The sequence below is a fragment of the Pseudonaja textilis genome, chromosome 2, assembly GCF_049901715.1.
Source record: "Pseudonaja textilis isolate UNSWEBS1 chromosome 2, rPseTex1.2, whole genome shotgun sequence".
Classification (NCBI taxonomy): Eukaryota; Metazoa; Chordata; class Lepidosauria; order Squamata; family Elapidae; genus Pseudonaja; species Pseudonaja textilis.
The window spans coordinates 81,021,701-81,048,740 of NC_141991.1; the positions used below are offsets into that span (position 1 = coordinate 81,021,701).

At 37.6% G+C, this 27,040-nt stretch overlaps 1 long non-coding RNA gene across 5 annotated transcripts in view; it reads left to right on the forward strand.

The window, feature by feature from the left end:
• Window positions 1-27,040, forward strand: part of LOC148126932 (uncharacterized) — a 66,784-nt gene that overhangs the window by 19,393 nt on the left and 20,351 nt on the right. Inside the window, exon 4 of one of the 5 annotated variants that reach the window (XR_015741729.1) lies at window positions 7,774-8,417. The exons of 2 other annotated variants lie outside the window; for them this stretch is intronic. This is a non-coding gene — a long non-coding RNA (uncharacterized LOC148126932). Of the gene's footprint in view, window positions 1-325; window positions 866-6,112; window positions 6,284-7,773; window positions 8,418-27,040 lie in introns of those variants that run through there. 2 more of the 5 variants (XR_015741731.1, XR_015741733.1) reach the window with 2 other exon arrangements.

The window sequence follows — 27,040 nt, forward strand, 5'->3', positions numbered from 1 at the left end:
GGTAAAAAGGATCAGAAACCACAACGAGGTGATGGTTTTGACTTGAAGTAAGTGTGGGAGGTTATAGCTGAAAACATGCAGTGCAAATAGAGCACGGTAGTAAGATCTAATATTTGCTCATGCACAGAGGCTCTGCCCAGACCTGAAATGGTGACAGATTCGAGGCAGAACAGGAAAAAACTGAGGTCATCAGAAAGAGGCTGCTTCCCGTGTGACCTGACAAGAATTAAAACACAGCCCTGGACAGCCAATAGAAAGTTGAGGGCATGCTAGTTCCCTGACATTTTGGGAACCCGTTTTAGATAAAATCCTATGTGTTCCTCAGGTGATTCCGGGCAGAGGATTCCCAATTTCATCAGGAAAAAGAATTTGGAAAGCTTTTCCTACCCAATGGACATTTTCTTGATGGCATTCCCACTGGAAGAAAGCAAAACCTGGATTCCTCATAAGGGAAGATCCTCATATGAGTTCCCTTAGCTTGCACAAATGTAACTGAAGTAGCCGATGTGTGCCGTTTGTCATTTTGATCTGCTGTGACAAAAGATCACTTTTTCAAAAAAAATAAAAAATTTGAACAATTTTATTTCTTTGACGATCCCCCAGTTATGAAAGATCCAAATTTAAATGTAAAATCTATTACTAGGCAGAGCTGTATGTTTGCATTTTTCCTTTCGAAGTCAAGCCTGTGTTTTTAACCATGGTTTTTTTTAAAAAAAGAGGCACAGAGTTGAGAGGACTTCCCACTGAGAAAAAAGACCTACCATCACCACTCTGAGTAATCACTCTTCCTCTTTTAATAAAACAGATAAAACACAGGAACAGGAATGAAAAACACAGTGTTGAAAAATAAACAAAAAACTGAAAACAGGAAAAGAAAAACAAGAAACCCATTTGGAAGCATTTAAAAAATCTTTGAATTGCCATCTTCAATATTTCTATCAAAAATGACATTTGTAGGCAAGAAGGGAAATTAAAATAGCTAAGAAATGGTGATTTAATGTGAGAAAATATCTCCTAAGTTATGGGACTCTTTAAAAACATTTGCATGCATTTATTTCTTTAGGCCAAAGTATGCTGGGCCTATTTTAGATTATCTCAAAAATTTAAAAACAAAATCAAACCAATCCTAAACAGGGCTGGATTTAGTTAGTATTTTTATGAGGATTACTTGAAAATTCCCAGGTTGTAGGGAAGTTGATTTTTTTTTTAAAATGGGCAGGTAATAATGGCAGTCTGCTTCTATACAATTGTCAGATAGATCATAATTTGTCCATATAATCAGTGGGACATCAAGGAAGCTGTGCAAAATACTATGTAGTCTGGTAATACAGTATCAAGACAACTGTATCTGTGGCAGTTAGGGTGGTGGTTTTTGTACTACAGGATGTGGCCAAAGTCAGTGCACTGGAAAGTATCACATTTCACGCTGACTGTGATGCTGAAGGAAAAATGATAATTACAGCCGAACTCTATCCTTCCATATCATTCACTTGGCTGCAGCATCCCTGTAAGGGGATCGCCTTGGAAATGAGCCAGGTTAATTTTCAACCTGGGAATAATATCTGATAAAGCTGTTTTGTGGACTTTATCCTGGTAATATTTGAACAAACAGCTGTAAACATGTCATTTGGTTTTACTGGACAACAGCTTTTTCTCCTCAAAAGTTTTGCTTCCTGAAAAACTTCTGGTGTTTATGGCAGACCTCTTCAAACTGAATACAAATATAATATCAGAATGACTGTATCACATAGGAATCTTATGAAATATGAAATTAACATTTAATGTTTATAATAAGTTTAGTCACATAACATTTCCAACATTCTGTATGAGTTGCTGGTTTCTATTTGCATGGCATTGATATATTCCAGTTGGCCTGATATTGTTTTTCCATTGTGGCAATATCCTGGTCAAACCATTCACCATGTTTATCACTGACTGCACCTAGATTTTTGGGGGGAAAGCCAAATGTGAATGCAAAAAACGAATCTTCAGTGACATGTTGCAATTCATGGTGTTGTATGCTGTAAGAAGTTTATCAATCAGGTGTATGTAGTTTGGCGCTCTGTAGTCAACAAGAAAATTCTCAATAACATCCTTGAATGCTTTCCAGGTGATTTCCTCTGGCTCCACTAATGGATCTTTGAACCACTTCTTATTGATGACATACCTGATCTGTGGACAAAAATGCCTTCCTTAATCTTGGCATCAGTTATTCTTGGAAGCATTTCTTTCTAATGATGAAAACTTCACCTTCCTTGTTCATTGCTTTTATAAATGTTTTCATCAGTCCAAGTATTATGTGAAGGGGAGGCAAAAATATCTTTGTTGCGTGAACAAGTGGTTCATATGCCACATTTTTCTATCCTGAAATCAAATTCTTTCAAAATGGCCATTTCTTTTTAGTGTAATGTGACTCTCTTGCATGGTTGTACCATTCACATATGACACAACAGTACTTGGTGTATCTGAGCTATATTCTAATCAGCAGAACCAGTACTTTTAAACCTCCACAGATACTCCTGTTGTATTTCTGTACTTTGTGTACCAGATGTGCTTCAAGAACAGTTTCATGTTTTCATATGTTTCTTTCATGTGTGCAACACAATCAACAGGTACCAAAAAGTATACATTGCTTCTGTGTAACAAGACAGTCTTGAGGCTTAACACTGACAAATCAATAAAGAGATGCCATTCTCATGGATATTAGTAATTAGTGAACTTACAATGAGTTGGCTTAGACAATTAGTGAAATTATTAGCTTAATTGGTAAACTTAAAATATACTGTATATAAGAAGAAATCGCAAAAAGAGATTTGTGTAAAATGGTATGTGATAGGTCAAATTACAGATTATTTTTGTGATTAACATATCTATAAGATATATCCAAAAGCGTTCAGGAAGCAAAATCTTACCCAGATTATTTAGGGGCCATTGTGTTCCATTTAGGAAGCTGCTATTTCCCTACTGCCATATTATGGTGTTTAACCATCCATTCTTGAAATCAGGATAAATATGAAGTGGACTGTCCCCATTGCTTATGACTGTAACAGATTACAGATCATCAGAGTTGGAAGGGACCTTGTAGGTCATCTAGTCCAACCCCCTGCCCAAGCAGGAGACCCTACACCATTTCTGACAGATGGGAGTCAAATCTCTTCTTGAAAGTCTCATGGTACTCCCACAACTTCCGATGGCAAGCTGTTCCATTGGTTGATTATTCTCACTGTCATAAAGTTTCTCCTTATTTCCAGGTTAAATCTCTCCTTGTTCAGTTTCCATCCATTATTCCTTGACTGGTCTACAGGCACTTTAGAAAATAACTTGACCCCTTCCTCCCTGTGGCAGCCCTTCAAATATTGGAACACTGTTATCATGTCTCCCCTGGTCCTTCTCTTCACTAGACTAGCCATGCCCAATTCCTGTAACCATTCTTCATATGTTTTAGTCTCCAGTCCCCTAATCATCCTAGTTGATCTTCTCTGTACTTTTTCTAGAGTCTCAACATCTTTTTATAGTGTAGTGATCAAAACTGGATGCAGTAGGTGTGGTCTTACTAAGGCTTTATAGAGTGGTATTAGTACCTCACTTAATCTTGATTGCAAAGATTATTGCGCTGCTCCCTGGAATGTTAGAGGGATTCTTAAATAGGAAAACAATGAATATTATATGGTTGTACCTTGATACTCAACTGCTTTGAAACTCATCAAATTTGGTACTCAATGCATTTTGATGTGAAAACTTTGTCCCAGTACTCATCATTTGTTTGCTACTCAACATACAAGCTAGAACTTGTTAGTATGAGCTGCCTTGTGACTCATTACATTATTTCTTATGGGAAATTTTTGTTCGGTACTCATAATTTTTTGGCACTCATCATGCCTCCTAGAGCCAATTAACAATGAGTGCTGAGGTACCACTGTAAATAAAATTAAATTCTACCAAGGAAGCAAATCCCAAAAGGTGATGCCAAAAATGAATTATTATTTCTTCCCAAAGACTTTGAGGAAGGATCCCACTGAGTGTCTTCAGCACCAATCATTCACATTAAAAGAAGGTACAAATGTTTAATCTCTGGCCATTCAGAGATGGCTCTGCCTTCTTTGGGAGCTGCAAATAAGGTGTTGGAAGGCAGAAGGCTTTAAATTGCCTATCCCAATTCTGAGCAATCTTCAAGAAATTGGACAACAGAGGTCCTTTGAAACCACACAGAGCACATGATTTCTCTGTAAAGAGAAATAGTCTGCCTTGTTTGTCAATTATAAGTATACTGTTCGAAAAAATGATGAATGTAGAGGTTTTTGTTATCTGTCTGTCTTGTGGGTTGGGTTGGGGTTTTGCTTTCTTTTGGGGTTTTTTTCCCCCTTGGCTTTCAAATCTCAAATTGCAACCAACTCAAAACCAGAAGCATGAAGATAGGGCAAATACAGATAACAGAACGATAGAAGATGAAGCATAAAGACACAGGGCCTCATTGAAAGAGAAGAGCAAGGGCAGAAGCTTCAAATCAAGTCAAAGCATTTATTATACCCACAAGGAAAAATAGCATGGATGAAACCTACAAAGTGAATGTGTGTGTTTGTGTATGCCTGTCTGTCCTTCCGTCAGTCCATCCATCTTTCTTCCATTCAATCATATCTGATTCATGGAGGGTGGGTTGACAAGTCCCTGCAGTTTTCTTGGCAAGATTTTTCAGAAGAGAGGGACAGAGATAGAGATAGAGATTGAGATAGAGATAGAGATAGAGATTGAGATAGAGATAGAGATAGAGATAGAGATAGAGACAGAGATAGAGATAGAGAGACAGACAGACAGAAGATAGATAGATAGATAGATAGATAGATAGACAGACAGACAGAAGATAGATAGACACAGAAAGACAGAAAAACAAAGACATGTATAAACACAATAAATCAATATGATAAATAGTAGAACAATGTTAGAGTAGGATAATATGAGTAAAACAGAGAACATGCCTTCTATTTGCTTTTCTCCTGTTTGGTAAGAACTCAGTTAATTCCTCCCAGCTATTCTTCCATTTGTTCTAGTGTCTTACCTGGAGCTAACAGTTTAGGCTTTTATCTGTTTACTAATATTGTATGTTACTCTGCTTTACCATTATTCTACTCTTTAGCTTGCATTTTTATATTTTAATTCTTTATTATATATCTTATATTTATGTATGTGGAGAGAGAGAGAGAGGCAGGCAGGGAGGGAGGGAGGGGGAGAGAGAGAGAAAGAGAGAGAGAGAGATTGTCCAGTGGTTAAGGTGCCAAGGCTAGCGTCCTGCGAGTTCTAGTCCTGCCTTAGGCATGAAAGTCTGTTGGATGATTTGGGCCAGTTACTCTCTCTCAGTTCAGCTAACCTCACCTCACAAGACTACTGTGTGGAAAACAGGAGGAGAAAAGAATATTAGGAAAAGTTGCCTTCTTGAGTTATTTATTAAAAGAAATAATAAAGGAGGGATTTTAAAAAATATAATACACAAATAAAAAAGTAATGAAACACACACATATACATGTATATAACATACAAAGTGTGTGTATGCGGGTGGGCATACACAGATACATACACCTACAGATACATAGTATCTCTATCAGAATCTCCACATTATAGGTTTTACCCTGCTGTCCAGGCATTATGGATACAATGCATGATTTGATATTTGATTTGATTTAATTTGATTGAAGATTAAAAACAAAGTACAGAGAAAAGCTCATCTTAGTAATCAGTATTACCTGGCAAAAGAAAAATACTGAAATGTTTGTTGAAATAACTTTTCATTGAATGCATTAGTTCTAATGTTGTTTTTATACAAATCAAACAAATTAGGTAACATGTTAAAGAAAACGTGGCACCATTAAAAGGTTATAGTTAAAGAAAGTGGAAAGGGAATTACTATCTGCAAAGAAGGTGGGGAGGGAATTGTATGTTTTTTATTATTCAGTCAGTTGGGCTTGAAATCACTGGATAACTTCCTGTGTACATTCAATTTGCAAGCACATCTCACATTGCAAAGTAGCATTTTTAGGCTTGAGACCTTAGATCACTAACTGGCATTCAGGTTCCATTCTCCTATAACTTAGAAACCTAACTAATTTTATTTCCATACCAGTTCACTTATAAACTGCAGGAAGGAAACGTGTGAAAATCCAAACTGATTGTGCCTTTGTGCTCAGATAAGAAGGATGAATTCCATTTGCGAAGAAGAAGAAGAAGAAGAAGAAGAAGAAGAAGAAGAAGAAGAAGAAGAAGAAGAAGAAGAAGAAGAAGAAGAAGAAGAAGAAGAAGAAGAAGAAGAAGAAGAAGAAGAAGAAGAAGAAGAGGAGGAGGAGGAGGAGGAGGAGGAGGAGGAGGAGGAGGAGGAGGAGGAGGAGGAGGAGGAGGAGGAGGAGGAGGAGGAGGAGGAGGAGGAGGAAATATGCCCTCCACATTGTTATCTGGCAAAGATGAAAGAATGCTCCCAAACTGGTATGGATTGACTGAGTTTTACACTTCTTGAGAAAGGTTGGCCTTGAAGAAAATCTAAGCTCTCAAATTTCCTTGCTGCACATGTGGCCTGGGTGTCAGATGGCATCTTTTCTATTCAACATCTGTGTTGTTGTTTTTTTGTCAAGTCAGTATCTGAAAGTGTTTCAGATGTTAGCCATCTGGCAAAGTAGCTCCTAATATTCTGCTGAAGAACCTAGTCCCTAGTACGGTTCCCACACTTTGGAGACATGCATCAGAATTTAGTAACCTGCTAATCGATGCTCAATTATCTCCTGGGTAGTTATGTGGCTTTCTGTGCAAAGATTAAGCATTTATTTTACAAGGTGATAGAACCTAATGCATGTAAGTACTATAACCACTTTCTATAGAGCAGGGGTCCCCAAACTTGGCCACTTTTAAGACTTGTGGACTTCAAGTCCCAGAATTCTCCAGCCAGCATTCTGGGAGTTGAAGTCCACAAGTCTTTAAATGGCCAAGTTTGGAGAGCTCTGCTATACAAGGACAATCGAGAGCATCCTGTCATGTTGCGTTACTGTCTGGTTTGGAAGCATTACTGCTTCAGACAGAAAAGATTATTGGTAGTTCACTTCCTTCTATCCAGGACATAGCACATATGCGATACTTGAGCAGGGATGCTACACATCCTCTTCATGACCTGTTTTCTTTGTTACCTTTGGCATTGAAGCATGATTAGGTTGTATTTCAAGGAAACTGAAGTCAACTGTGGAGGTTAGAGATTAAACTACACACTATTTGAGGCAGCAGGCATTGGGACAGTGAAGTTGGATTCTGAGGATGATGATAAATGGGCATAGTGATGGATTGAACATCTGGTTTCTCCTGATTTTTTTTCTTTTTTGTAGTGTTGTTATTGCTTGTGTTTTTATTGTTCTTAGTTGCCTAGCATTGTAAGCCACAAGATGGGCAAATATATACCATGACTGAATGAATGACTGAATGATTGATTGATTGAATGAATGAATGGATATATATTATGTACAGTGTAACAGTAAGGGGTCAGAACTCTCTTCAAACTAGCATTTCAACATCGGGCAACACGTCATGGATATTAGGGATCAAAGTCCATGTGGCAGTGTCATCCAAGTGGCATTGGCCTAATTTCTATCCGATTTTGGCAGATTTTGACAAAGCATATCAGGATTGGACCTGGTTAGTATTTGGAAGACATGACAAAATCCCAGGGCTGTACACTAAACTGGGGGATTGGGGAAAAAACCCATCCTGGAAGAATATAATGGCAAATTATTTCCATTTTGTTGCCAGGAAAACTACAAATATGTGCTGATGAAGTCTGAGGAAGACTTTACTTGTTACAAGAGACTAAAGAAACTTATGACTTTGCGGGACATAATGTCTAACTCGTTGACAGTATTGAACTGGAAGAAGTTCCCATTGGAGCCAGCAATCAAACTTTCTGTGCTTTCAAATTCCTCTAGATCTTTACAACATCTTGGGAAGAGAAGCTTGGTGAGAGGATCATCAAGTTATTGGGGAACAAATCACTTCTTGATGGCAGACACTATATTGTACTGGAATTTGAAATGGAAGACACCAAGTGGAGGCAAAACCACTCTGTCTGCTCAAAAAGTGGACACTTAGCCTACATACACTTTGCTCTGGATTCATTGAATGCAGGAGGTCCCTACTGATTTAAAAACCATGAAATTCTTGTTGGATTGTCAGGAGTCCAAATTTTGTTTTGATTGCTGCCCAAGATTATAGAAGATGTTTAGCCTCTTGGGGAAGGCATGATGCAATTTGACATTTGCTTGCCTGTCATTGCAGAAATGATTGCAATGACTGCAGACACTGTAGAATTAAGCAGGAAATAAATAAAAAAAGCCCACATTTCTCACGAATTATTTATCTGGACAACCTATTTGAAAAATCTTTCCTCATTGCTAACATAGTCAACAGTGTTTCAGTCTTCTGCCCTTGTGTTATCTTTTTGGTATTTCCTTCTGCTCAGTTCTCACAGATACACAACTCCACCCAAGGAAGAAAACAAGGTTGGAACTTGTTGGGCTTGGTGCATGCTGAGCGTTTTTTGCTCCCCAAATCATAAAAATGGTAGGATGCCTTTTGCCACAATATCCACTTTAGCCTGTGGATTTAATAAATAGGTTATTAAACATATCAAACAGCAAACATATATTGTTAAATAGATTAATAAACCTCCATGGAATATAAATATAGTTGCCTAGAAGTAACTCTATTTGATTTTAATAGAAGATTCCCAGTAGAAAATTTATATTAAGATTTTTTTTTTAAAAAAAAAGCTAAATTGCTATACTTTTATTCATCTCAATACTGTAGTACTTTGTGTTGGTTGGTTGATTGATTATGTGCAGACAACTCAGTGTCAATTCCTGGAGATAGATTTTCTTCAGAACAATTTGTTCCCAGACCTCAAGTAATGTCTACTTTACGCTGATGGCCATTGTAATTGAAACCATCCTTCTTGTTGTTGGTTATCCTTTTCTCCAGTTTCTTCAACTTTCCCCAGATTTTTGGGAGAGCTGGGTAGTTTATAGTAAAAGTTACACTCAGAGAACAGGGGGAAAAAGACATTAAAATAAACAAAGCCACCCAATAAAAACATCACACCCAGATCAAAAGTAATGCCAAAGCATTTCTAAAATGCAATTAGATGAAAAGGACTACTATTGGGCATTATATAGACCAGGCATGTTCAATACATGGTGGATAGTGAGTAATGCAGCTCCATCATCATAAACTTTTAACATTATTTATACATATATAAAATTAAGGATATTAGATAGTTTATATATGACCCAAGACAATTTCTCTTCATTCAGGGCAACCCAGGTAAGCCAAAGTATTGGACGTGCCTGATATAGATCTTGCTCAAAAAGCTTTATAATAACTTGAGTAACACTCAAGATTGTAACTTCAAGAAAATCTTTACCAAAGATTTTCTTGAAGTTACAATCCCTAATTCACTGGGCAAGATTAAAATAGTTTATTTATTTGATTTATTTGATTTGTCAATCGCTTACAAGATAACAGGTATAAGTATAAACATAGTTATGAATACATGAGATGGATACCAGAGGTGCTATTCGACCGGTTTGCACCTATTTGGGTGAACCGGTAGCTGTTATTTGGCATGGGTCACTGAACTGGTGGCAATCCCTGGCTGGCCACGCCCCCAACCCGGTCGCCCGGTCGCTCACTTGCGATCGCTCTTCTAACTTTCTGTTCCCCATGTCCTCTTTCTCCCTGGGGAAAAGGAAGAAAGGCATGGATGCTGCAAGTATCACTTTCCCCATGTGAGTTAAAGTGTCAGGAGTGAGAAAGAGTGCAGAGGGGGTGGGGGTGAATCGAGCCTTGGAGCACTTTTGCAACGTAAAAGAAATGCATTTTGGAAGCAGGTCTTTTAAAAACTTCTCCAAGGATTCCCCATGGATGCTGCAAGTATCGCTTTCCCCTTGTGAGTGCTGGAGTGAGAAGGAGTGCAGTCTGACAGAGCGCGGGGGGGTGGGTGGGAATCCACTCCAGCCTTGGAGAAATTTAAAGGAGTTGCTTTCAAAATGCTTGTCTGTTAAGTCCTCTGTGTGTGTGTTTGTGTGTGTGTATGAGAGAGAGAGAGAGAGAGAGAGAGAGAGAGAGGGGAAGGTAGAGAAAGAAAGAAAAAAAATAGGAAGAGAGAGAGAGAGAAAACTCTGTGCTATTATTTTTAATTGTTCCATTATTTATCATGTGTTAATATTTTACACTGTCCCTACACCTAGAGTGATTTTTCTGCCTTTCTTTTGCCCAGGGCTACCACATAATTTTCAGGGTTTACATGCATTCAAAGTCCAGAGCATAAAATACACATGTGATTAACAAGAGTTGAAAGGGACCTTGGAGGTCTTCTAGTCCAACTCCCAGCTCAGTCAAGAAAACTGAGGATGCCAAACTCTGAATAGAGATCCTGGGAAAGGTGTCAGAATAATGCTTAGAAGGGACCTTGGGGTGAACCCTATACCGTTTCAGAGAAATGGCTGTCCAGTCTTTTCTTAAAAACTTCCAGTGATTGAGCACTCAGAACTTCTGGAGACAGGCAGTTCCACTGGTTAATTGTTCTCATGGTCAGGAAATTTCTCCTTAGTTTTAGGTTGCTTCTCTCTGTTCAGTTTCCATCCATTGCTTCTTCTTTGCATTCTGCTTCTTTGGAAAATACATTGTCCCCCTTTCTTTGTGGCAGCCCCTTAAAAGCCTGTTGCCTATCACACTCTTGAGTAAAGCATGTGAGCCATTTCCTCCTTTCAGTGGTCCATGAAAGTACATCTATAGTATGCAGATAATTAAAAAAAAAAGGTGAACAACATTTTTACAGAACTATAGATAAGTTGAGGCTGGGTGACAAGGAATGGCTGGGAGGGGAGGGGCCAGGTGAGGCACCCCTTGATGTGAGTGACATTGAGTTGGCCACCCCCACCCAGTCATATGACCACCAAGCCATGGCCACCCAGTCACATGACCACCAAGCATGCCCACTTAGTCACACGACCACTAAGCCACACCTACCCAGTCACATGACCACAAGCCACACCCACCAAATAAGCCATGCCCACAGAACTGGTAGTAAAAAAATTTGAATTCCACCACTGATGGATACGTATAAGAAAAATAAAAAGAAACAATAGGACAGGGATGGTAGGCAAGTTGGTGCGCTTATGCACGCCCCCTACAGGCCTTGTAGGAAAGGGGTCAGGTCAATAGTAGACAGTCTAAGGTTAAAGTTTTAGAGGTTTGGAGAAGAAACCACAGAGTCAGGTAGAGTATTCCAAACATTGACCACTCTGTTGCTAAAGTCGTATTTCCTGCAATCAAGTTTGGTACAGTTTACCTTGAATTTGTATCTATTGTGTGCTCTTGTATTGTTATGGTTGAAGCTGAAATATTCATTTACAGGTAGGACATTGCAATGTATGATTTTATATACTATATTTAGATTGAACCGAAGGCAGCGTAGTTCTAGGTTGTCTAGGTCTAGAGTTTCAAGTCTGGTGGCATAAGGTATTCTGCAATGAGTAGAGGAGCGGAGAACTCTTCTTGTGAAATATTTCTGGACTTTCTCAACTGTGTTAATATCAGATACATGATATGGGTTCCAGACTGATGAGCTGTATTCAGGTATAGGTCTAGCAAATGCTTTGTGCGCTCTAGTTAGTAGTGTAATATTACCAGAGAAAAAGCTACGTAAGATTAACTCTTAATGCCTTTTTGGCTATGTAGTTAACAGTGGGCTCTAGCACTTAGATCATTAGAGATGAGTATTCCAAGGTCCTTGACAGAGTTTGGATCCTCAACAAGGTCTTGACTATTCAGTTTGTATTTTATTTTCTGATTTTTTTTGCCAATATGTAAGACAGAGCAGATAGTGATTAAAGGCTCTGAACTACTGGCAGGGAGGCCTGAATTCTGATAGTATGTGAGATACAAGAGATGGGCTTGGGCCAGTCCTCTCCTGTTTGCTTGAAAAGATGCTGGCAAACCACTTCTTAAATGTTGCCAATAAAAAAATTGTATGCACCATCCATTTAGTAATCAGGAGCTAAGATTGACTTGAAGGGCAATAACAAGGAAAGCCCTGCAGGACAATCTCATAGGCATATAATGGATAAATGAATATTTTTATTGTGGTCACCAAACAGAATTGCACATAGGTATATAGCTCTTCCTTTGCTTGCCCAGGTTTTGGTGTGTTATTAAGAATATATTACAAGAACCAATATTATAAAAGTTATCAGACCAGTAGCAGAATCTAAAAGAAATATAAGGAAGCTGAGGATTCACAGGGGAAATGAAATAATTTTAAATTCTTTGTTGAATGAATATAAATGAACTATCTGAATATGGAGAAACAATGGTATTGCATGTATAAGGACAACTTATTATTCAAAGTGACAGTACTGGTATTTTTAATATTGGGAAATAGTAGGCAAAATATGCAATATTATGAAGCCCATGTGCCAATATTTTCAGCTGAGAATTAGTCCTTTGAGCTAGGCCAGAAAGAAACTAAAACCACGACTACTGACACTACCTTTATTGTATAGTAAGGTTATAGTAACAAAAATATCAAGTCTGAAAGCCTTCTCCCCCTTTACTTTTCAGGGAAGAAAGGAGATCCTTTCTGTGACTCCTTCTCTGTCCCCATTTCTTCTTGGACTGAGATATCTTTGTCTAAGCTGTGGCTGCTCCTCCTGTCTCTCAAGATTATTCTCTCAGGATTAAGGTGAATCAAATAAGGGTATATAGCCATGGGACACTAGGAGGACTCCACAGGAGTGCACCATCCATTCAGAGCTGAAGAAGCGTCTTGGGTGAGAAGCAAAATGCCTTCAAAGAAAAACCAGAAAGTCCAGTTGCCTCTTGAAAAAAGCACCTTTGGGACAACCATGACCTGGATGACTGAGAATCTCCATAGACATCCTGGTTCTGGCTATATTACTCCGGTGAGGTCAAAAGGAAGGGGAAAGAGTTTATGAGACATATGTTTTTTTTGAGAAAAAGACTGGCTGAACTAAAAATAGCTCACAGTTTGTTTTTGACTCTGATTTACATACAATGAAGGAAGACTTCAAGTTTATACTCTGTCTAACTTCGATAAATTGGCTTTTCACCTGAGAGTTCTCATTTCCAGCTCAAAGCCACAAGATCCTTTGAGGCAATATCAAGTTGGAGAACTCTCCCCCACTTTGTTTCTAAGGGTAGCAACTGTGAGAAACATTTCAGGCAGACATTGAGCTACATCTCTGCTTCAGTCTCTGCTTCGTTACATGGTGGCAGGGGAAGGGGGGAGGAATCCAAGGCTCTCTGAATATAGTAACAATTTTATCTGCAACAGGAAAAGCTGCCAGATTTCCTTTCTGTTTTTAATAGTCATGTTTTTAACAATTATAATAATAAAAAAAATAAAAATAGGAAATATAAAAACCTAAAAAGTTCAGAAAATTAAAAAAATAGAAAAAATAATAAAGAAAAATAAAAGATATAAAGAAAGGACTTCCACCCTTGTTACAATTTTAATATTCTATCTCTTATTTATAAATAAATCCTTAAAGCGTCATTGTTCAGTCCTGATCAGCAAAAGTCCATAATGCTTTTTCTTCACTTGCATTATATGGTAGCACCAATACGCTCAGCATCTGCATCTCTATAGCTGTCTGGTTTGGTTCTGCAACCCAACAGGACAGACACAGAGAGAGAGTTCAGAGAGTAATTAGGACTGCAGAAAAAACTGCAGAATTAGGACTGCAGAAAAAACAATTGCTACCAACTTGCCTTCCATCGAGGACCTGTATACTGCACGAGTTAAAAAGAGGGCTGTGAAAATATTTACAGACCCCTCACATCCCGGACATAAACTATTTCAACTCCTTCCCTCAAAATGACGCTATTGCACACCAGAACAACTAGACACAAGGACAGTTTTTCCCCCAAAAGCCATCACTCTGCTAAACAAATAATTCCCTCAACACTGTCCAACTATTTACAAAGTCTGCACTACTATTACTATTAACCTTCTCATCATTCCTTATCACCCATCCCCTCCCACTTGTGACTGTAGGACTATAACTTTGTCGCTTGTATCCTTACGATCTATATTGACTGTTTCTTAGGATGATTTGATTGCTTATTGTACCCTATGACTATTATTAAATCTACAGATTTCTGCTGAGCTTGTATCCTTCATTTTAAAAGAACTCCAAAATCTGTATCTCAAATAGCAGATTCTCTGTATCTTTTGCCTCAGTGTATTTTGCCTCTATATGTTACCAAGAGCCACGCCTCATTCATGGATGCAGATTCCGTCTGAACCTGAGTGGTGGGAAGGCTGGTTGGCTCTGAATTTCAGAGTTTGCAGTCTTCAAAGTCTCGAATTGTCTATCAAAGCTTTCTTATTCCTTCAAGCCCTACCTGTGTTAAGAACACTGACTGTGCTGTCCCAGCCAGTCTATGGGAATTGGACAGTTACTTAGGAATTATGAACTGCCCCCTTAAGGGAATGCATCATGGTAAATGTAGTTAAAGGTATCCTGGGAAATGTAGTTCATGTCACATGGCCACATCTGTAATCCTGATTGGTCATTAGTTTGACCCTCGATGGGTTGGGGGAGTTTTCCTCATTCTTTGCCTGAACTCTCTAACTCATGGCAGCTTCTTTCTATCGCTACGAGATGGGTTAGGAGATAACCATCTTTTACTACAAGGCAGATATACAAAGGATTGGTCATTAAAGAAGAACTTCGTCACAAACATGAGTTATGAGGATACCTGATGAACCAATAAATGTAATTTGTTATGGACGTCTTGTTGAGTTATCTATCTGCATCTGTACAGTTTATAAATCCACCTCTGTGCAGAGACAGAAAACTAACTGAAGGATGTTTTCCTGCCAGCTAATGGATGCTAGTGGAAGAGGAGAAAGCAAAGCAACAGAGCTGTGCCCTGTATACTGAAGATAGATACCACTTTTTGACATCTTAACCATGAAAAAGAACCTGTGATACAATGCAAATAGAGCCTTTTCATCAGCCCCAAGCAGCAACCAGGGTACGTGCAGGTGCTTAATACAGAGACTGTAAAAGAGATGTGGCAAATATGAAAAGAATCCATGTGACTTGACAATCCAACTCACTCAGCCTGCCGCCTTTTAGAAGACTATGTTTCCATTATCTTAAGGTGTTATGGAAACTGTAGTCCAGGAAGTAAAAGATAGGCTTAGCCCTAATAAAAGTGTTGTGTTGAACAGAATGAAAATAAATGGCACCTCTGTCTGCACTTTTACTTCCTGAGGAAGTATCAGAAGAATAATCCTCTGGTTTGAAAAGCAGAAGTTGAACTCTGCATAAACCTTTGAGAAGCTGTACAGGACAAAAGTAACTCATTACCGTGACTACCGCATATGAAGGGGAGGAAAAAAAAATCTACATAGGTTTTTCCATCACTCAAAAGCCACTGTCATGTCACCTCTTCCTTTAACCAAAGAAACAGAAACTTATGACATTTGAAAGGCTCTGAGCTTAGTTAAATTATCTAGAAGAGAATTCTGTATTTAAGGTACATGTTTTTAATGCATGGTCAGAATACATCTCATGCTTATAAGCTTTTTTTTTTTTTTTGCCATAATGTCCTTGTTTCACCAAAAAGGACATTTGTTCCTCTGCAACTATTGAACTTATATTTAACTTGTATCAAGGCTGCAGCTGTGGAGGTGATCATATTATTAAGTATTTGTGGGGTGCAGATAACTAACAATCTGACTTGGTCTCTTTGTAAGTTATCTTCAGTGAAGTGTGCAAACCAATGCTTGCATTTCCTGCATCAGATGAGGAGAGCACATCTTTCTCCTTTTGTCCTGGCCACGTTTTCACAGAGGCACAATTGAGATTATTTTAACAAATTGCATCACTGTTTGGTTTGGTGGCAGCAGTGCCTCAGATAGAAAGTCCATATAGAGAGTGGTAATTGGTAAGGACAACTGAGAAGCATTATCTCTAACAATGTGAATACTGTTTATAAGCACTAGGTGCTTAGAACTCAAAGCATTGTTAGAGACCCCACACACCCACTTCACGGTCTGTTTCTGTTGTTCCCCTCTGGAAAAAAGTTTCAAAGTAGCTATAGCAGGACTATCAGATTCTGTAACAGCTTTGTTCCCTATGTCATCAATCTGGTATACTTGCAGGTTCATTTTTTCGCCATGTATATGTATTCATTCAAACTAGACTGTGGTGTTTCTCTGTGTCATATATGTGTACGTGTGTGGGCGTATGCATAATGGTTATCTTTTGACAGCTGGATGCAATGAAATTTCATTTTAATGTATGCTGATTAGTGTACATTTAAAATGACAATAAAGTTTTTATTCTATTGTATTGTATCATTAGAGATCCTGGAGTGCATTGAAAATGTTGCAGTTTTACTACTTAAGGCTGTTTACCTTGCTGTATTCAGAAATGGTACTGATATGGTTACATGTATGGAGAGTCTCAATCATCCAGATCATGGTTGTCCCAAAGATGCTTTTTAAAAAACAGTTGAGTTTTCTTCTTTTTTTCCTGGAAAACATTTCATTTCTCTTCCAACTTCTTCAGTTCTTTACATCTATTGATGTGGTTACTTTGCGATAGAAACCACTGGAAACTCCACTACCACCAAAAGATGCCGCTTCACATTTTGTTTTAAGGCAGTAACTGGTTAACGTGGTCAAACATGACTAGATACCTTGTGGCTTCTAAATGCTTTGGACTAAAATTCCCATACCCCAGGCCATGCTGGAAAGGACTTCTGGAAGTAATCACTTCAAAGATCCAGAGCTGTCAATTGCCTATCTTTGGCATGTGGAAGGCATCGGGTCAGAAACCCAGAGAGCATCAAATCAGAAAGTAGTCATTCATCTGATAGCTTGCAGAAGGCCTGTCTTTTATCTTCTATCCTTTCTATCTGTGTGATTTAATACACATGAGCAAACACAAGAACACACACAAAGGCACATAAGGTCCTTAAAGTCAAGGTTGCTCTGTCCATATTTTTAGTGAAGGGATAAGACAGATCATAGCAGCTGTTGCTCTGGCAAATAGGGAGTTCTCAGGAAAAAAAACAAACAAACCTCCAGGGATCTTTGTTTTATGGAATTTACATCCGGGCCATTCCAGATAAAATTTGGAGGCAGCTACTATAAATTTATAGCCCTGATCTGTGCTGCCTGTGTTCCAACCTGCTATTTTGCTTGCTCATTCTTTATTGTGTCAACTTGTAAAATAATTCTGCTTGGAGGGGGTGGGGGTCGAGCCCAGGCAGAAAAGATGACAGGCATCAAAGTCCCACTGACTTAGTGGCACAGATTTTCATTATAATCTAAGCAATAGAAAAAAATATTTCTCTTTTTATCATGATCTTTAATCTTCTCTGCAGAAGATGAGAAGGGATGGTTGGGCAGAAGTCCATACAGTATGTGTTAAAATTGACTGAGTTCAGAAACTCTTGAGTATCAGCATCACACACACACAAAAAAAACTGACCAACTTAGTCTATCCAGAATTCAAGATTGAAATTGAAGTAAGCCACAAACACTAAAATGTTGGATGGAAAGAGAGTTGTCTTGTATGTTTGAATGAACACAAGGTTGTAACTTACTCAGGTTGTAACCTTAATGTAATGTGTAAACCCAGCTGCACTCAAATGTAATTGAATAGTAGAGGAACCGTGGAGGAGAATAGAATAGAACATAGAACATAATAGAACACAGAACAGAATAGAATAGAAGGAAGGGACCTTGGAGGTCTTCTAGTCTAATCCCCTGCCCAGGCAGGAAACCCTACATCACTTCAGACAAATGGTTGTCCAATCTCTTTTTAAAAACTTCCAATGTTAGATAGTTCATTTCAACTTCATTTTGTTAGATAGTGCCCAGTATTCAAGTTAGATAGTGCCCAATATTCATTTTGTTAGATAGTGCCCAATATTCAAGTCTGTCAATCAAACTGCCTAGTCCAACTCCTAGTCCAAGCTCAAGCAAGAAACCTTAAACAGTATCATTTCAGACAAACCGTTGTCCAAAATCATCTTAAACACTCTGGTGATGCAGCACCCACAACTTCTGGAGGCAAAGCCATTTCACTATGTCAAACTAAGCCAGTTTTTATCTTGAAAGAAGAGAAGAGCAACGAATCTGGCATTATGCTAAAATCCAGTTAATAAAAATCAGACAAAAGCTAACTTTCCTAGGAGACATACCCTGGTTGGCTGAGGCTACCCAGAGCCTACATTGACTAATACTTCTGCTGGAATAACAGCAATGACTAGAATCCATCCTTTCCTTTTCTGGTTGCAGAAGGAGAGAGAGAGATGTGACATACTGTATTTTGCAAACAGAAGACCATTGATATTGGAGATATTTCTCTCCAGGAGCAAGACTTCTCTTTCCCCAAAGGTCTACTCTTTCTATTATCCTGTTCTCATTCCCAATCCATTGCTGTGAAACATCAGGTCTTAATTAATGTGCATTCCATCCATTGTAATACTTCAAGAAAGGAGGACAGCTTAATATTTTATTCTTGTACTTTAATTGATGACTCCTATGCTGAAAGCCCTCACAATTGAAATGAGAGGCAAGTTTACATGAAATTCCTAATAACCTAGTCACATGACATATTGTACTGTAAAGTAGCCAACATTGTTTAGTCTGACAGGTACCTAACCCATTTTGTAGTTTATGAGTCAGCATGGCATGTAACCTAGAACACTGGAAGATTTGAGTAAAGTCTTGTTAAGGTATTGGTTTAAACACGTTGAGCAATCATGGTATATACTCAGATAACATCCTACAAAGACATCAAGTGTTCAATAAAACTGTGAAAAAAAATAAAGCTTGTCAACTAGTTTATTATTTCAGTAAACATTCTTATTTTATTGACAGTATAGAAGAGAAATAGAGGAAGAAAGCCTATTTATTCATGCAAAATAAAGTTTAATAAATGTTAACTTCAAAGTCGTAATAGAATTGCTATTGCATTCATTGGCGTTTATTAGCTGAATAACAACTGGAATTCCAATAAAAAAATTGATGACACTGTTTAGCAATACAGTTAGCAGTAGCAATGCTTCCACTAAAGCATATTATGCAACCTGGAAATGTAGTAGACTGGTTTTATATTAAGTCTGGATAAAGCCAACATTTACTTTTGAAAGGAGTCCAGCTATTTGAACTGAAGTGAGCCATGTGCTTCATCTAGGAAGCATGCAGCTGTGGAGGCATTATGTATCAAAACATTTGGCAGCAATTAAAAAGCAATAAGAGATTCTTACTCATTAAAGACACCACAAAACTGAATACAAATAGGGAGAATATTTGCCATAGGGGTAAAAATATTAGTCATAAGATGAGGACATAATAGTTTGTGGGAATAGAGTGGGGGAGTATAACTATAATTGGCAACAATTCCTCCATCCTACTACATTAAATAATGTTTGTATTAGTCTGGCTTTTGGCTAACTGTTCATTGCCAGAAAAGGCTTCACTTCGATTGTTCTCACTGATGCATTTATAACCATGTTTTAGAGAGCTTCTGTTCAATATTCATTCAGTGCTCCATGCAGTATATATTCTGGCATTTTTTCCTGAGATCTCAAAGTCTTTCTTCCCCTTCTCCTCCTCCTCCTCCTTGCTGTTCCACGGGTTAATTGTTCTCACCATTAGGGAGTTTCTCTTTCATTCCTTCTCCTAATTAAACTCCTCCTCCTCCATGTATATTACTTAATATCAAAATTTAAGGCCAAAATGCATTATTGTACAACAAATACTTCAATGCCAACTTGAACTGTTTTTTTTAATGTTATATTCAGTTCTGAAGGGTTATAACATTATACTCATTAATGCCAACATTTACAGCATAATTAAGATTGATAAATCCTTTTTGTACAATATCTGCAATTGTCTAAATTATTTAAATAGTAGACCTAATATTTAACCAAGCCTGTATAAATACCACTGTATTAAAGTAATAATATAGGTATAGGTTTTACAACAATATATTTTTAAAAATTGCACTTAAAAAAAGACCCATGTATAAATATTAGACCAGAAGTCTCCAATCTTGGCAACTTGAAGACTTGTGGACTTCAACTCCCAGAATTCCTTAGCCCACATGCGCACGCTTCCCCTGCATGCACAGTACTTGCAAAACAACTTCTCCTGCAAGCAATCGCCATCTCCTGCTGACGCGCGTCTCTCAGCTGTGCCATGCAAAGCAACTAAGGTAAGAATAAAGGGCAGCCTAGAGCCCAGGTGGGCGGGTGGGCCCAATCAAAGAAAATAAGATCTTCGGAGAGAATCGGTTCAGTGTCAACTGCTCTTCAGAGCTACCGGTTCTATAGAACTGAGCCGAACCAGTAGAATCCCACCCCTGCGCAAGACCTAAAATGGAAACCTAACATCAAAAACGTCATCAAAAAAGCACAACAAAGAATGTTCTTTCTGCACCAACTCAGAAAGCTCAAACTTCCCAAGGAGCTGCTGATACAGTTCTACAGAGGAATTATTGAGTCTGTCATCTGCACCTCTATAACTGTCTGGTTTGGTTCTGCAACCCAATGAGACAGACACAGACTTCAGAGGATAATTAGGATTGCAGAAAAAACAATTACTACCAACCTACCTTCAATCAAGGACCTGTATACTGCACGAGTCAAAAAGAGAGCTGGGAAAATATTTACAGACCCCTCACATCCTGCATAAACTGTTTCATCTCCTACCCTCAAAACAATGCTATAGAGCAGGGATTGCCAACCTTTTGGACCTCAGGGACCACCAAACTCATAATTTTAAATCACTAACTGATTCTGTGGGTATGGCCTAATTTGTGGGTGTGATTAGGTGGTCATGTGACTGGCTGGGCATGGCTTTTCTGTAAATATTATAAATATTTTTATAAATATTGAATGTTTTATATAAAAAGAGCAACTTTTACCCAAAATCAGGCAAATCAGGCAGGCAGATTGAGTTGCTCACAGAATCACAGATTCATTCATAAATCTATCTGTATGCCATCGGCTAGCTCAGTCTGTCACATAAAATTTGCTTGCAAGCAAACTCATAAAATTAAATCACAACACACCATGTATGTCAATATTGAATTTTTTTATATAAAAAAGAACAACTTTTACCCAAAATTAGGCAAAGCAGGCAGGCAGATTGAGTTGCTCACTGAATCATTCAGTGATCTATCTATCTGCCATCAGCTACCTGAATCTATTTATTATTTATTGATTGATTGATTTGATTTGTCAATCACTTACAAGATAATAGGTATAAGTATAAACTTGAGTAAGAATACAGAAAATAGGTACGATTAAATGGGGACATTAGAATAGGGACGTGAGGCACGATGATGCACTTATGCACGCCCCTTACAGACCTCTTAGGAATGGGGTGAGGTCAATAGAGGTTAGTTTGAGGTTAAAGGAGTGGGGGTTTGAGGATGTAACTACAGAGTCAGGTAGTGCATTCCAGGCATTGACCACTCTATTGCTGAAGCTGTACTTTCTGCAATCAAGTTTGGAGTGGTTAACATTGAGTTTGTATCTGTTGTGTGCTCTTGTATTGTTGCAGTTGAAGCTGTCACATAAAATTTGCTTGCCGTGAGTCTGCACTGAATAATAGAACCTTCAGTCCTAAGGGAGGTTCGGCTGTGCTTAAAAGCAGAGCCAAAGATCTAAAGACTAGCTAGAAAGCAAGGAATCCAACCATTTCCTGCTTCCTAGCTAATCTAAATCTCCCAGTACAGTAGAATAGCTGATGGTCGGAAAAAGGCAAAATAGCAATTTAGCAAGTAAGTTTGCCAGGTAAGGAGTGAGTGGGCGGGGAGGGTTTCCACATGGGTGGCCATGTGGGCAGCACAGCCTTGTGTTTCTGCGCAGCCTGGATTAATTGCTTTGAGGAAGTGCTCTGGAGGTGAGATTTCTCTGTGGCCCACTCAAATTTTCTAGTGGCCCACTGGTGGCGATCGCTGCTATCGAGCACTGCACACCAGAACAATTAGATACAAGAACAGCTTTTTCCCAAATGCCATCACTCTGCTAAACAAATAATTCCCTCAACACTGTCCAACTATTTACTAAGTCTGCATTACTATTACTATTACTCTTATCACTCCTATCACCATCCTCTCCCACTTGTGACTGTATGACTGTAACTTTGTTGCTTGTGTCCTTATGATTTATATTGACTGTTTCCTTGTATGATGTGATTGCTTATTTGTACCCTATGACTTTATTCAGTGCTGTACCTTAAGATTCTTGATGAATGTATCTTTTCTTTTTATGTACACTGAGAGCATGTGCACCAAGACAAATTCCTTGTGTGTCTAATCACACTTGGCCAATAAAGAATTCATTCATTCATTCATTCATTCATTCATTCATTCATTCATTCATTATAGGTTAACGGATGGAGAAAGATTAAGGTGCACAAATCTTGGATGAAAGATTAGTGAATAGTTTGTGGTCCATCATAAGGAGTTACTAAGTGAAAATGTGTATAATTATACTTCTGCCCACTTTGTTATATGATTGTGATGATTTGGTATGACAGGAAAAATACTAAAGTTAAATGAACACAGGGGTAATGAGGTTATTCAGTAGTGTGCACATTCAACCAGGCAGCAAGAATGAATGAGTCCTGAATGAATGGACACAGAAGTGAGTAATCAGAATGAAAGAAATATATTGAGGTAAAGTAGTTAAATCCTATAAAGAGAATGAATGAGGAATAAATCTCAAACCATCTGAAAGAAGGAGAAAACTGAGAAAGCCTTGGTTAGGTAGAACACAAGACATCCTCCGGGGCCAATTCTCGGTTTAGAGGTTTCAAACTGTAGATGACACTCAAACTGAAAAGATTTCTGAAAAACAGAATAAAGTAAACAGTAGTATGTTGTGTGTCATTGTGCCTGCTTGAAGGTTAAATATAATTTTGCACTAATGGGTGCTGAGGTGATTAAAGATATTTACTGCGATTCACAGTAAATAGGGTGGAAATTTCTGAGAAAAGAAAAAAAATTGTCCAGGGCTAAAAATCAGAGGCACAAAGCTAAAAAAAGTGGGGGGAAGGGGGGGAAAAAAGAAACAAGAGAGCGCCTTTTAAAAATTCCTAACAAAATTGGAAGATCAACCGAACTATAGGAGGCACCAGAATATGATTTTGCCCAGGGGCAAAAGAGTATCAACCTTTTGGGCAACTTTAAGATTAGTGAACTTCAACTCCCAGATTTTCCCTGCCACAAGTCTTTTTTTTTTTTTTAAACAAATTTTATTCAATTTTTCACATAAAAACAAAAAGCTCATTTTAGTGGACAACAAATTTCCGGGTCATCACTTTTGCATACAAATATGACAATAGTTATAAATTCATATATGCATACTTAATCCTATCATTACCTTTTCCATTCCAAACTTTCAGAAAGGAGAGAAACAAGCAAATTAATCCTAGTCTCTTACATTGATCACAATCCAAACATCCTTTCATTTCATTTCAATTATTTCAAATATAATCCTTTGATATTTATTTTAAAAACAAAAATAACAATATATGTTTGCCTAATTTAAAAAAAAAGTTACCAATGTCTCTCCTTCCTTTTAATAGTCTGTATTAGTTTATTAATTTAAATAGTTCTTTAATTTGTCATATTTTCTTTCTATCACACATTCTTTCTATAAATTCTAGATTAATACAAGTTTTAACACAAAAGAAAAAGAAACAAGCATAGGTTTTCCCCCTTTTACTGCTTTGAGTGTGACACCTCAGTAGTTAAAATATACCTTTATTCCCTCATCTTAATTCCCAATAAACCTTTATTTTTAAGTAATTACAATAATAATCATTACATCTTTTCATTTGGATTCCGCATTATATTTCCCCCTCCCCCTAATTTTATTTCTAATTTCAAAGAGGTAAAAGGGAAAGATTGACTATTTAATTCCTGGTCACTGATATTGACCTCATTTTTAAACATCTTCACATTCATTTCAATTATTACAATTTCTTCAATAGACCTTAACTTTTCTTTTAAGGATAAAAATAAAAATGTATATTCATCTAATAAGGATTTATCAGTGTCTATCCCTCCTTTAATAATCTATATTACCCTATTTTCTAAATATTTTTAATACCAAATATATTCTTGTTACCCCTTGTCACTCTACAGAATCCCCTTTTTAATTCATCAACCATTATCTCTGAAAAAACAATTTCTTTTCAACATTTTACTATTTCCATGTCTCTTTATTTCCTGCACCTGTTTCTTACTACCTCTCCTCCCCCTCTTTTTCCTATATCTTTTCTCATTCCGGTTTATATCCCTCTCTTTCTTGATATCTTCCTTTCCCCTTTTCTGCTCCACCTTTCTATCTTTCCTGATTTCACAGGTATTCCCCTTTTTGATTATCTTCTTAAATCTCAACTTTTTAGCCATCCTTCTTTCCCCTCATCTTTGTAGTTTTTTCTGTGTTTATTGTCTGTTTAAGACGGCTTTTCTTTGAGACTCCTCCTCCTCCTCTGAAGTTCTTTCTTCTTGTTCTTCAATCACCATTTTCATTTCTTCTAACACAGAGCAAAGTGATTTGCCTCTTTCCTGTAGTAATTCTGTCATATTTTTAAAGTTCAATTTTAATTCCCAAAGAGATATTATCATTACACACTCTTATATTTTATAATCATTGAAGTCCACAAAAAAACACTTTTACTTTCTTTCTTTCTTCTTTAAGTTTTCTAAAGTTCTCAATTGGTCCAACCTAGGGTGTATACCAAAAACATCAATCAATCCCACAGTCAGTCTCTCCTTGCTTCTTTCTTTATTCTGGTTCCATTTTCACTTTCTAATATTCTTACTTTGTTTCAATATTTCTTTAACATTATATCAACATAAGTTCATACAGAAACAGGATGATTTCCCTTTTGTTTGAGTTTAAGTTTTTGTCAAAAGTGGCACTCTCCGTTATGCAAAGTCTTCACCTTTTTTCCCCTATTTTATTATTTAGGGTTTTTCGAACCTCAATATTCCAACATAATCCAGTCTCCAATTTGTAAATTTTACTATTATTATTTTTTGACAATCTTAAGTCCAGCTTTATTTTATGCCTGTTTATTGCCAAAATATTTTAGTCCAATTTAATTAAGTCTTTAGTTCTGGCTTCTTCCTTTCCCAGTTCGAAGCCCCGCTTAGCTGTCAAAATTATTTTCTTATTTTTTTCCTGTCCCTTTATATTTCCGCTGCTCACTTTTCTTTTCTTAAAAGTTCAATGTTACCTTAATCCTGGGGTACTTTTGGTTAGTTGTTTCACCCAATTGTCCCAGCTCAGATGTTATCTACCTCTTTCTTTATTCCTGCACAAATCTTAAACAGGCTGAGTCCTCCTCTTCGGGGTGGCCATTTTGGACCACCACTTCAGTTGTCTTTGTGGGGAAAAAGACCAAGCCCAGGAGGGGAGATGCAGCTCCTCTCAACCTGGCTTGCAGCTTCCCATTACTCCACCACCCCTCCAAGGCAGCTTCAGCCCCTAATCACAATGATCGGAGCTCTCCAAAGAAAGAGCACGGACCATAGCCGCAGACAGTCGTGATCTACGGTCTGTCAGCGAGGAGGGCTCAACCCAGAAGATCAAAATCCACAAGTCTTAAAGTTGCCAGGATTGGAGACCCCTGGAGAACCATAAAAGCAGAGAGATGAGAAGCTTCAAAAGCCAACATACATAACGATCTATGGACATGTTGGAAGCATAGATAAAAAGGTCTGGAGAGCTCTAGAGAATAGGACAAAATCAAGATTCAGCTATATTTAATTTCCTAATTTCTTGTGTTTCTTATATCCTTTTTGTATTTAATTTCTTTGGATTCATATTTTTTGTTCTTTACTTACTTCAAAAGTGAATAATGTATGGGTATGTTTGTATGTTTTTTTAATGAAAAAAAGTGTTATATCACCTTTCTATCAGGCAATGCTGTGTTCTGTGGTTCAGGAAATAGTGGTGTTTTTTTTAAAAAAAGAGAGGATGTTAATGTTAGCAACGTTCTGCCTCCCCCCTTTTTTTCCTCATGACTCCTCTTCAAGGTTGCTTTAAAAAAATACTGAACTGTGCTTAAGAAAATTGTACAATAGGATTACATGCTTTTGAATCAGGCTATGTTGATGGGTTGTGGAAATTTGACCTTAAGACTTAATTTTCAATTTTTTTTCATCATGAGCCTTTCTTCAATTCAATTCCCCACCTTCAGATTTTATCTCTTCCTCCTTAACTTATTTGTAAAAAGAATCAAGTCTTTTCAAGATGGCCTTCCACATATATACAAGAAAAGTGGCAAGAAAAGTGATACAGAGACTTCAGGACATGCCTTGAGAAGTCCGAAGGAACTTGGGATGTTTAATCAGGAGGAAAAAAAAATGACCAAGGAAAAGATATGTCAGTGAGGAGAACCATAGGAAAATGACAAAAAACATTTTTCCAGTGGCCTCAGGAACTAGGCCAAGAAATAATAGGTGTATATTACAGTAACCTATATTGAATTTGAATTTATTTATTTATCCATCTATTTATTTTCCACATTTATTAGTTTTATAAATAACTTAAGGCAACGAACATATCTAATACTATTTCCTCCTCCTATTATCTCCATAATTTTTTTAAAAAAAATCCAAATTTTGTTCTACTGTACTTTACTAATTTGATTCTTTTTGTTAGTTTTTATTGTTTTTTATTTTTATTTTTTGTTTTAAATATGGTTTTACATTGTGTAAACTGCCTCAAGTCACGAGCGAATAGGCAGCAATATAAATTAAATAAACAAATAAACCAACAGACAAATAAATAAAAAACCCTGTGAGATGAGTTGGGCTAAGAGAGAGAGTAACTAGCCTGGGCCTGTCAAACTGGCGGCCTGCAGGCAGGATGCTTCACATGCAGGCCATGTCCACCCTGGCTCCTCAATAGCAAAAAATGGTCATGATATGTCACGTGA